Source organism: Halyomorpha halys, unplaced genomic scaffold, assembly GCF_000696795.3.
Source record: "Halyomorpha halys isolate HHAL.00 unplaced genomic scaffold, Hhal_1.1 Scaffold297.1, whole genome shotgun sequence".
In the NCBI taxonomy this organism is placed as follows: Eukaryota; Metazoa; Arthropoda; class Insecta; order Hemiptera; family Pentatomidae; genus Halyomorpha; species Halyomorpha halys.
In genome coordinates, this window is record NW_027109687.1 from 1410288 (window position 1) to 1421711 (window position 11424).

Consider the following 11424-nt stretch of genomic DNA (forward strand, 5'->3'; position numbering starts at 1 on the left):
CATCTTATTTAAGAACTGAAATTTATTAGGATATTAAAACATTTGTACTAGAACTTATAGATATGTATATATTTTATATAAAAGCTTTATATAAAATATAAATAAATGAAGTAATCGTAACAATGCTTTAGTAAATTTATCGACAGTCATTCAGAAGAACAAATATTTTACTATAACAGTTATGAATATATATTTGACCAGACTGCTAAAACGATAGTAAAAATACTACTGTATTTACATAATATAAATAATAATTTTCAAATAATAAACTTTCCAATCAACAAATAATAATTTTATATTTGGGAAAATGTAACCTTGTATAGAGAAGATTATCTTTATTTTGTTGGTTTCTCATTTCTTGAGAAAAGGACCTAATCTATGATCTGGAATTTTCATCTGCAACGTTGTATTTTAATTTTAATATTTTTGGTTTACTTCATTGAAATCGTCCAAATAATAAACCAAAATAAAATTTAGCTAATTAAGGTTAACCGTTAAGGTTTCAGAACAGCTGTTTAAAAAATGCATGCAAACAGAATGTGCATAACAATGCGGGCATTGTTGATAAGTTAACTGGGTTGCGATATGTATTATTTTGACGTAAGGCTATTAATTAATAATAGCTAATAAATAAGACAAATAAATAAATTAATACTAACTGCTCTAATTGTAATCAAAGGTTTCAATTAGCAATTTCGCTACCAATTAAAAAAAAATAATAATGTTTCATAATTTGTTACTATTATTTCATAATAGTGTACTTTTGAAACGTTATGCCGTTTGTTCCATGTTATAAATACTTTAACTATGAACGGTTATAATTTAAAAAACTTTCCAATAATGTTCTTATTGGGATGTATGCTTTACTCGAAATAGGATTAGTTTCAAAGTACAATGAAATAATATAGACAATATTTATTTATGAACATAGGTTATTTTCTATTTTAAAAAAAGTAAATAACCGACGAATCCATGTTAGATCCTCTATGGCATTGTTATACAAGGCAGAGCATCGTAAAAAGTGCCGGCTGAGTGAGCTGAAATCCCCACTGCGTCGCTTATGGAAACGGAACTAAGGTCAGTGGTTCCGCGTCGTGTAACACGTCGTTATTCCAACTGGGATCGACCAGTTCCCTTTTCAACATTTTGTACGCTACACGGATATTCTGTGCTTGCCCTAAGGTTTAGTTTTGTATAAGAAAAAACATTGGAATTATCGAACATTAAATTTGAAACAAAATCTCCGTTCAAATAAATTTTTCATGCGTCAGATGAGATGAGTCACTAAGAAAAATAATAAATACTGAGTTAGGAAGAAGAAAACATTACAAAGAAAACTGATTATGACAGGAAAAATAAGATTACCACAGTATCGGTATTGTTAACTTTTTGTGTATTGAAAATATATGTTAAATATTAGAAATTTTGATAAATCCTATCAAATCGTCTTTGCCCTTCGTCTAAAGATTATGTATTTCTTCCCCTACACTATCGTTTAATAATAGACTTGTCCTTAAGTGGAGACTTATTCCTGTCAAACAGATTAACTACGTAGGATTTCATTTATATAAACGACTGACCTGGAATTCTCATACAAGATTGAAAAAACACAAAAAACTGCTGATTCATTCTGACTATTACAACACTTGCTAAACAAAGCGTCTTAACTTTCAATTAATTACAAAATACTCATTAACATGCCTATGATAAAGCCGATTTAGACTTAGGGAGTTGAGCTTTGAGGCTTAGCGAAAACCATCACATACCTCTCGAATACAATCCTTATAATCCAAAATAATTAGTAAAATCCTTAATGCTCTTTACTTTGTCACAAATAAAATCATCCATAATGATCTTAATGTTCCGTATGTTGCCGACATGGCCTGAACCAGATATTAATCCTTTTTATCACTTCTCACTCTACTTCCTCTTCAATTCCTGATATTCTTCCTAGACTTCTGAAAAGGTGACCCCGAGATCTTAGACATATTATTGGAGTTGTAATATACAGTAGTTTTTCCACAAGACTGTGCCAAGCAATGGTAAAAGATGTCACACCCAACTTACTCTAAGTACTTTTTTTCTTTCTTAATATTACTATATTATCAAATCAGCCTTACATGGCTATTTTAGCATTTTGATTTTTTTTTTTGACAATTAAAGGGAGGGGGCTCTCCCCCTATACTCTTATAGTTTCCTACTTATTATTGACTACAGTAATAAATTTGATTAAATAAATAAACATAAATATTAGAAATAAAAATAGATTATGATTCACATGATAGATATGGTTAGTACACTACACAAATTCAAACTATATAATATCATATAGGACCCACCACCGATGAAGATCTACAAAGAGGAGCAGACATCGGTTAGAAATATATATTTTTTTCTACTACTTTTTCCTACAATACATATGTCGTATATTTAAGCAACCCCTTGCGGAGGCTTTTAGTAGAATGATGCTGCCAAGCAACAAAAGAAACACGTACCATAGGACCACAATTATTTTTTTAGGTGTAGGGTTGGGGCTAAGGAAGAAATTACGTAAAGGTGGCTGCAGGCTCAAACATGCTCGAGCCTGTGTTGGCTTCCTTCAGAGGATACACCGTGGAGGCTCCATTGTAGATCTTGTCTAACGTTCCTTCTAACAAAAACACATTTTTAGAGAAGCCATTACTATAGGGGTATTCATGATGTTGTGTTAAATGTTTTACCATGTTAAATGTTATAACTATAAGATTGTGAGCAGCCCTATTTGAAGTCATGTTAAACGTTAAATGCATAAGAGTCGGATTTTCTCAGCAACTTGTTGTATAAGCCTTTATGTTTATAACCTTCCTTCCAGACCCTCATGTTATTGTTTACTTCAGTTTTGATTTAAGTAATTAATTACAACATGCCTAGAGTGAGTGAAAAGTGGAATTTGTGTGAAAGTTTAGCTTACGAAATGAAATGAAAAAATAACTTTATTCTGGGATATATGTCCCCTAAGAATAATTACATGGTTCATATAGTGAGATTTTTATCTGGCGAGCGTACAAATTTTCAGATAGTAGAATGAAATTACATTGTTTTTTTACTCAAATGTATCATTAAAATTATCCATTCTGGTTTAATAACAGGGATATGAATACCACAAACACACGAAAGAACTGAGCTGTCACAACAACAAAAATGGCGGCAATCTCAACTGGTCTATTGTGTGACGTCATTCTCCATTTAACAGACCAAGTAACAGACTCCGAGCCATGTTAAATGTTATTTCGTTTTACCACGGTAAAAGAAGGCAATTTTTTTCGATTTAACACGCTTTAACATGTTAAACCAAAGATCATGAATACCCCTAATGTTGCCTCTACAGGTGGCTAGATGCCCTTAAGCATGTACTATGTGGCAAAGACCATCATGGTGGCAACCGATTCCGTTAAACAAACGTTAAAAAAAAGGCGTGTAATTTTTATTAATGCCTTATACAATGGAGGTATTGAGCTCCGGTTTGAAAATGGAATATAATGTAATATAATAAATGATGGAAATATAAAGTAAAACATGAGAGAGGAGTTTTATGAATAAAAGCTGAAAAGTTTCTATTGATTGGATGAATACAATATCAATGAAAGTACAGGCAAGACATTAATATATGCGACGACATTTTACTAAGTTCTAAACTGAACCAATCATCTTGTTAAACTGGTTTTGTTTTAAATTACTTGTTTTTATGAACCGAATCACACATTTCCTAACTGTACAATGGGCCAAGGTAAGCAGCGTTATTCAGATCAGTACAAAAATAAACAAGAATATTTCTCACTTGGTGATTTCAATACAATTGAACTGAGTAAAATTCTGGCAGAGGTTAACAGAGATTATTAGTTACAACACATTTTGGAATGTTGCATGGATAAGTAAGAAATATCAACTTTGGAGTTCTGGATGCAGTGGAAGTTTAGTCGAAAAAAGTCAAGCTTTTCAGGAATGAAAATAAAATTTAACAATTTAAGTTTTCATTGGGCCGCCCATAGCTCAGTGGTTAAGACACAGTCTTACCAATTAGATGTCTATTGGCGGTGCTGGTTCGAATCCGGCCTGGGACGTCGACTTTTTTCATTGAGTGGCGGTCCCACAAAATGAAGAACTTTGACCCCCAACCCGGCAGTATAGGACACCAATGGGAGTCTTGGCCGAAAAAGGAAAAAAAAAAAGTTTTCATTATATTGTTTTTTTTTATAACAGTATGCATTAGCATATATATTTTTGGTTATACATAAGAACTACAGGGGGGGGGGAAGAACAGAATACATATAAATAATTCCAAATCAAAAGGTTTAGGACATGGTTTCACTTTTTTGTCGATAAGAACACGTAGATTTTAAAACATAACGTTACTCAGCAGGTTCCTCATTTTCTGGTCAAATACTTAAATTAAATATCTGAATTCGATATATTTTATCATTTTCCCCGTAATGAAAGCTGAATTGAAGTCATCAAAATCGATTAGCAGCAGGGGGTTACGTTGGATAAGTCATCAAATCGATAGTCATCAAAATCGATAAACTGGAGGGGGTTACGTTGGATAAGGTCATATAATTTTGATAAATAGCTTACAGAACTGGCTAGAGTAAAACTCTTAATTTTAACGAACCTTTTAAACAAACATATTAGATTATCCAAGTAAATAATATCATTTCATGGTATTAACTTGCATTTTAATTAACCATAGGTGAGTCTGAGGAATCTGAGGGCTGATATTTGTCTAACATTTATTTTTTTTTTAAGGTTGTATAATCATTTCCGTATTAATCTGTAAAAACTCAGTAATAAATGCATTACATTAAAAATTACAATTTAATATAAAAGTAAAGAAATAAGTGTTACTTGGTTTGACAAACCCACTTTTCGCGTAACGAGATATATATCAATAATTGTGAGCTTGATTTGCTGCCTAAAGCGTTCTTACAAAAGAAATTTAATAAAATAAATAATAGAAATTTCAAATCTTCCTTTTTAACAAGGAAAGATAAAGATACATAATGTTTTTGTTGGATGATATAACAGGATTTGACCTCTTTATGACGAACTAGGATCAAGAATGCAGACAAAAGCAAATACGAGAAAGTTCATACTACAGCACAAACGATTTTTTTCAAACTTCCTGTAAGATAATGTGAAAAAGGACGATATATTATCGATGTGATAAAACCTTGGAAGGAGTTTCATCATCCGCAATTTCACTAGGAGAAGAAATCTTCCCCACCACCGCCTGATGCATTTATCGTTGGCCCTAAGAGCGAGATTTGCATAAGAGCTGTGGAATTTATTGCACAAACTGACATGGATGATTTACTCATCTTTTTCATAATACCTTTGGTTTTTGAGTGATTAACTGTCATAAATAATTTATGCTCATAAGGTTATCATGTTTGCAAATAGATTGAGAACGGAAATGAATCATAAAAACAAGAATGGAATATTTATTTTATTTTTCAATTTATGATTAATTTATCATCTATATCAAAATATTAAGATTTTTTATGTTGGTATAAATAATGGTCATTTTTTCACTTAGACTAAGACACCTATAAATATTTCACATAGCAGCATCATTTATTAGCTTTATAATTTTCAGAGAAAAATATTTTCAATTTGAAATATTAGAAAATTGTAATATACTACCAGGAAACAATTAGTGTCACAACACCATAACATTTTTAGAACGCTTGAAAGCACAGTTGCTCACATTCTGCATGTTTCCGCATAACAGATATAAACAATCTGATTAGAATCCCCATAAAGCTTGGGGAGATTGGGAGGGGGGGAGGGAGTGGAGGTGTTTAGAAAGAGTGTTGTGAAAAACAAATCATTTCTGGCACAGAGGACGAAATCCTAAGCCAGCTGAAGAGAGGGACTATACAAGACCTTCAGTCGGGGTACAAGGAGAGGGCCACTTGTCCTTGGCCAGGTTCAAAAATCTCATCATCACTATTTTTGTTAAGGACGGTCCTACTGTTCCTACAGCCAGAAAAAAAGTAAGTTTTTTTCTACTGGATTACAAAATATATCTCCCAAAATATATTTGAATTGGTAAGGACTAATGAGTTATTTTTCGAAACTCGCAGAAAACAAAACAAAAACTAAAGTGATATACAATAAAATGACAATAACAATAAGAGAGATTCAATACAAAGAGAACAAATAAAATTTACTCAACATATAATTCCAATTTATAGTTAATTAATACCTACTAATTATACACTAAACAAAATTTTTAAAAATAAATAAAATGTAAATAGAAGATTTTTTTTTTTTAACATGTCATAATTGTCGAGTAGAATTCGATTGTTTGTCGTTGCTGTTTCTAATATTAATTTTTTATCTTCATTTATTTATTTAATTTCGTTTGAGATTTATATTGCCATGCGTTTTTATTTTTTAATAATACAAAAAGATAGTGTTGTTTACCACCTTTGAGACATTTAAATCCTTAAAATCAAAAAACGTATTGTAAAGGTGAAATAAATAAATAACAGGATAGAAAGAGGGGAAAAATATAAATTTTGTAAAATATTTTATTATTATTTCATATATATTTTTATTGTGGTAGTGGGTAGCTCGTTGGTAAGACACTGTCCATAGAAACTCCAAGGGCCCGGATTCGAATCCGGCTGTGGAAGATAATTATTTTCTGTTTCACTGTAGCGGTGAGTCAGCCCTGTGGGTTCGGAGTCAACTCAGCCTCATAAAATGGGTAAACTTAATTGGGCAAAAATCTGGCGATCGAGCGTGATTTGACCAAATCACATCCTTGTTCAACCGTTGGTCTAGTAACAGTACTTCCTAACAAAGTACTGATCCGTGAGTTCTAGTAGTAAATATATTTTTTAAAATTTAATGTTTACCACATCGTCTTTATGTTTTATTCGTATATTTATCACATTTATTTTATTTTTGTATTTATCACATTTGAGAAATTCAAATCGGGAAACAAATGAAATAATAATAAATAATGAGTGGTGAAAGGAGGAGAAAAATGTGTACACATAACTCCATAAATTGTCATTATTACATTTATATTTAGGAACGGAGAACTATAAAACGTACGTCAAATAAATAAATGACCAGTAACTATTTTATTTGAGCAGGATTTTTCAATAAATAAAGAATTACTTTCCATCTATCAAATGGATTACTTAACTTAGTGGTTAAATGCATTAAATCTAGTAATTGCTTTTATTTTCTGCTTTCAAGCTACATATTATTAAAATGAATTCACAATTACTTAAAAAGCGAGATCCTAAGCTCTGAAAAAGCCATCAAGCTGGTCTAAAGGAAAATTCTGCTTTCACAAAACACGCTCTTTTTAAATAGATTTTTTAAAATGAATTAAGGAATAACAACTATAAGTAATTGTAATTATAGAGGCTTTCTATGGTCTAGAATAGTGCAATTTTCATCAATTCAGGTTGCATAAGTATGTTTTCATATTTATGCATCACTTTTCTCGTTCAAAACATTATTATTAGACAAAATAAAGATGAAATAAAAATCCATTAGACGATTTGAGGATTTTAATCCATTTTCGATTTATATTGATTGTATGCACTATTTTATCACGGAAATTTGAAATAGAAATGAATTAAATTTTCAAGAAGAAAATACCAATAATAAATATAGTATTTTCTTTTACAGAATTATTTAAAAAATGGTGCCTGATAACTCTACTGATAAATATATTTGCTATTTTAGTTATAGAGTCAGGTTTTTTTCCGTAACAGAATTGAACCCTTGGTTAACGATGCAGGTCATTTTGGTCCCCTAGGAGACCTCTCTAGGAGGACCAGCTGATGTAGCAAAAAAATACTTCAGGTTAAAAGATGTTTGGGAAGTCTTCTTAGGAAGACCATTTCATAAGTTTGACTTTCAATAAATGTATGAAGACATATTAGTGAGTAAAATTAAACACAGAGTTGAGTCATTAAGAAATAATCTAGGTTAATACTAATATTATTTAAAGTTGATTTGATTATAGTTCACTTTGAAGATCTTCAGATACTGTTAAGGTGGCCCTACACGTTTGCCAAACTATGGTAAATTTGTGCTTGCGCAAGCGTGTAGATAAGTTATTTGGATTGGCTGGGACAAGTTGGCCTGAATTTTTGGCCAATCCGAGGAGTGTCAGTTTTTGGGCACAAATCGAAGGCCGCTTGTGCTGCATCCACACGTTTGTCTTCAGAACTGCCAACAGATGATTATTTGTGATCTTCGAGCTTTAATGAATTGAAGAATTTCTCCATCCTTTGGATTTAACAATAACTGTAGTTAAAGATTGTATATTTTAAAATTCTATCAATTTCATATAAATAGATTGTTTAAAATCTTGTTAATTACTTTTAGTGGTTTATTTTTTGTTTAACATTGCACCAATATACGTTTATTATAGCATAAGAGTCTATACAATTAAATTAACATTCAAGAACAAAGGTTGAATTTATAGGTTGTGTAGTACCACTTTTTACTATTATCTACCACCTACTTTGCTGATATTTAAGTTTCCTTTATCTTGCCTATCATTATTGTGTTCATTTTTATAATATAAATCTAATGTAGTATCCTACAAAAGGCAAATGAAAACACGAGCGTGTGGGTATCCACGTTTGTTGATTCATTGTTTATCAAGCAAGCATTTGTACAAGTCTTGGATTTGCGACAAATGGCAAACATGTAGTTAGCATCATAACAATGGGATCGGTTTCTCAGCATTCTTTTTTTTTATCACAGCGAATTTATTTCACCACTTACTTTTGATAATTAAATGTTTTCTTTGAAAAAATAAAATAGCATTACAATAAGAAATGGATGTTTATCGGAAACATCCCACGCTAACCACCCGCACGATCTCGCGGATGTGTTTTGAACTATAGCACAGTAGGGATATAAAATGTTATGGTGCTACGGTAATAAAATTATCCCCGAACGAATGAGGAGATTGAGCTGTGCAAAATAAAATTTTAGTGACATCAATAGTTTTCGGCGTATAGCTAAATATATATAAAAATGACGTCATTTGTTGTCTTGGCCAACATTAATTTCTTTATTTTTAAGCAATAAATATTGAATATAGATTTATTTATATTATTTTTCGTCAACAAGTCGAAAAATTATTCAATATATTTGTATTAATCTTTTGTGTTGAATATAATGAGAAATAGCTACGGCTAAGAAAGAAGTACAAGTGATATATTTTTTTCTTTTTATTCGTGCCTGAACCAAATTTACGCTTCAATATTGGCAAAATTGTGGAATTATCAATAATTATTGCTAATTCCACAATTTTGTCAATAGTAAAACATAAATTTGCTAGAGGCACAGGTAGACAGCAAAATTGTCATTATCCTAGTACTAACATCCTCAATTTATTTTATACCGTAGTGACATCACATAGCAAAACAAATGACATAACATTAACGATTCAATCACTATCAAGGTAAATAAAAAAAAAAATCACGGAATAGAATTATTGCAAGGCTATTAGCAGCCATTAAAGACCCATTTAAAAGACTGATGCAACAACACAATATGCAAATTTATTTAAACGAGCTAAAGATGAAGATAATAGTTTCTGTTCACAGTATAGGAGCATCTGATAACAGCAACAAATATGAAATACCTTCCTCAAAATATTTAAAATCTTGCGATAATATGTCATGTTTTTCATGCAATAAAGTTTATAAATAATTAGGATTTAAATAATGCTTCAGTCATGTTTTTTTTATAGAAGCTGAAAGGAAACCAATCATTGAATGGACCCAGAGATAAAAATCTTTCGGATTTAAGCAAAAAAAACCTTTCAATTTAAGTGGACTAGTGTCGCCTTTCCAGGTTTAGAGCAGAGGAGCAGGTACCAACTCAGGAACAAAAGACTGATAAACAAAGAAATACTATTTCCTTTGTAACGATCTTAATTTTAGCATCTCTCCGGAAATCGATATGTGTAAGAAAGTTAATTTATTCTGGCTTGGTAACTGAATAGTTTTATTAAATTACAAAATAAACAAAACAAAAAAAAAAAAAGGAAAACAAACTATGATAAATATAGAACAGAAAATGGAACACAAGGTTTATAAATTGTCGATGACAGGATTATGTGTAGGCCTGGAGCACAGTAGCCCTTCACCATCCCCCCCCCTCGTTCAAGATCGTCGAGATAATTTATTGATCTCTAAGGGAAGAATATCTACTTTGTACAGAAATGATCTATGGCACTAATAAATAATAATAAAAAAAAAACCGAATGAATAATAAAATAAATTAATTTAAAAAACAAATTTTATATTTATTTAAAATCGATGTTCACAATTTTCTTCTAAAATGATCATGCATACGTAATATAATAATAAATTTTCTTTTTTTTTTTTTTTTTTCGAAACAGTTTAATTTTTCAGTAAACTGTTCAAAGTTTTATAAACTGACTTTGTAAAAAAAACAAAAAAACAATTTAAGTTGGGATTTACAAATAAAGTCCTGTAATACTCACATTAATAATTTAATTTGGAACATTTTCAGCTCTTAGTATAATTTATACTGCTACTGAATATTTACATCGAAACCTAATTTTCATACTAATTATACCGAGAAACGAAATTGAATTTCTCTTTTTGTTTTGAATATATTTTGTTAAGTAGCAATTTTTATTCATAAAATAATTGCATGAATTCGTTAATGCAAGTTGGATTCAGTTCAATTCTTTTATTGAAAAATATAACTGAAGATATTTAAAACTTCTAAGTTCAATGGATGATTCTATGATAGGATTGTTTTATGCACTGAGATGTATATTCATGTATGTGAAGTTAGATACAAATAATTTGTTTGTTTGTTTCAGAATGTAAAAATATCCACTTCAAAAATAACAGCAAATAGTTTTTTTTAATAAATAATTAGAAGTACTCACCTCTTTACAGGTACCCAAAAGACAATAATTCTCTTATCTCTTCTTCAAAGAAGATCCTCGTAATGAAATATAACAAATGTTATCACAAAAATATAATATAACTAAGTGACAAGTGGGGACGAAGCGAAGGGTCTGAGGCCAGAGAGAGTTTGTTCGAGGTGGGCCGTAGAGCAGCTGGCCTCGCACTAGACAGCTGATGCCAGGGGGAGTCACACTGGATCAGCTGTGAGGGAGGGGGTATCGCTTAGCAACCGTTATCTCTCTCCTCTACGGTAACGCTTCATAAAACAAAAGTCAAGGAAGTGAGCAATCATACAGTTTTGTATCATAAAAGTATATTTCAGGGAATATATTTCAAGTAAATATTTTTTTATTATTAGGTTAGCTAAATCGAGGTATAGCATTGCAAGGACCTTTCATGATACAAAATATAAAAAAATGGGCATTGAATATATAAAATAAACTATTGT

At 30.8% G+C, this 11424-nt stretch overlaps 1 protein-coding gene across 1 annotated transcript in view; it reads right to left on the reverse strand.

The window, feature by feature from the left end:
• The window catches only part of TP53INP (Tumor protein p53 inducible nuclear protein), a 64729-nt gene extending 53583 nt beyond the window's left edge, over positions 1-11146 (reverse strand). Inside the window, exon 1 of the mRNA XM_014420904.2 lies at positions 10955-11146. The gene's annotated coding sequence lies outside the window, so the exon portion shown is untranslated. The remainder of the gene's footprint in view (positions 1-10954) is intronic.
• Between the last annotated feature and the right edge of the window lie 278 nt (positions 11147-11424).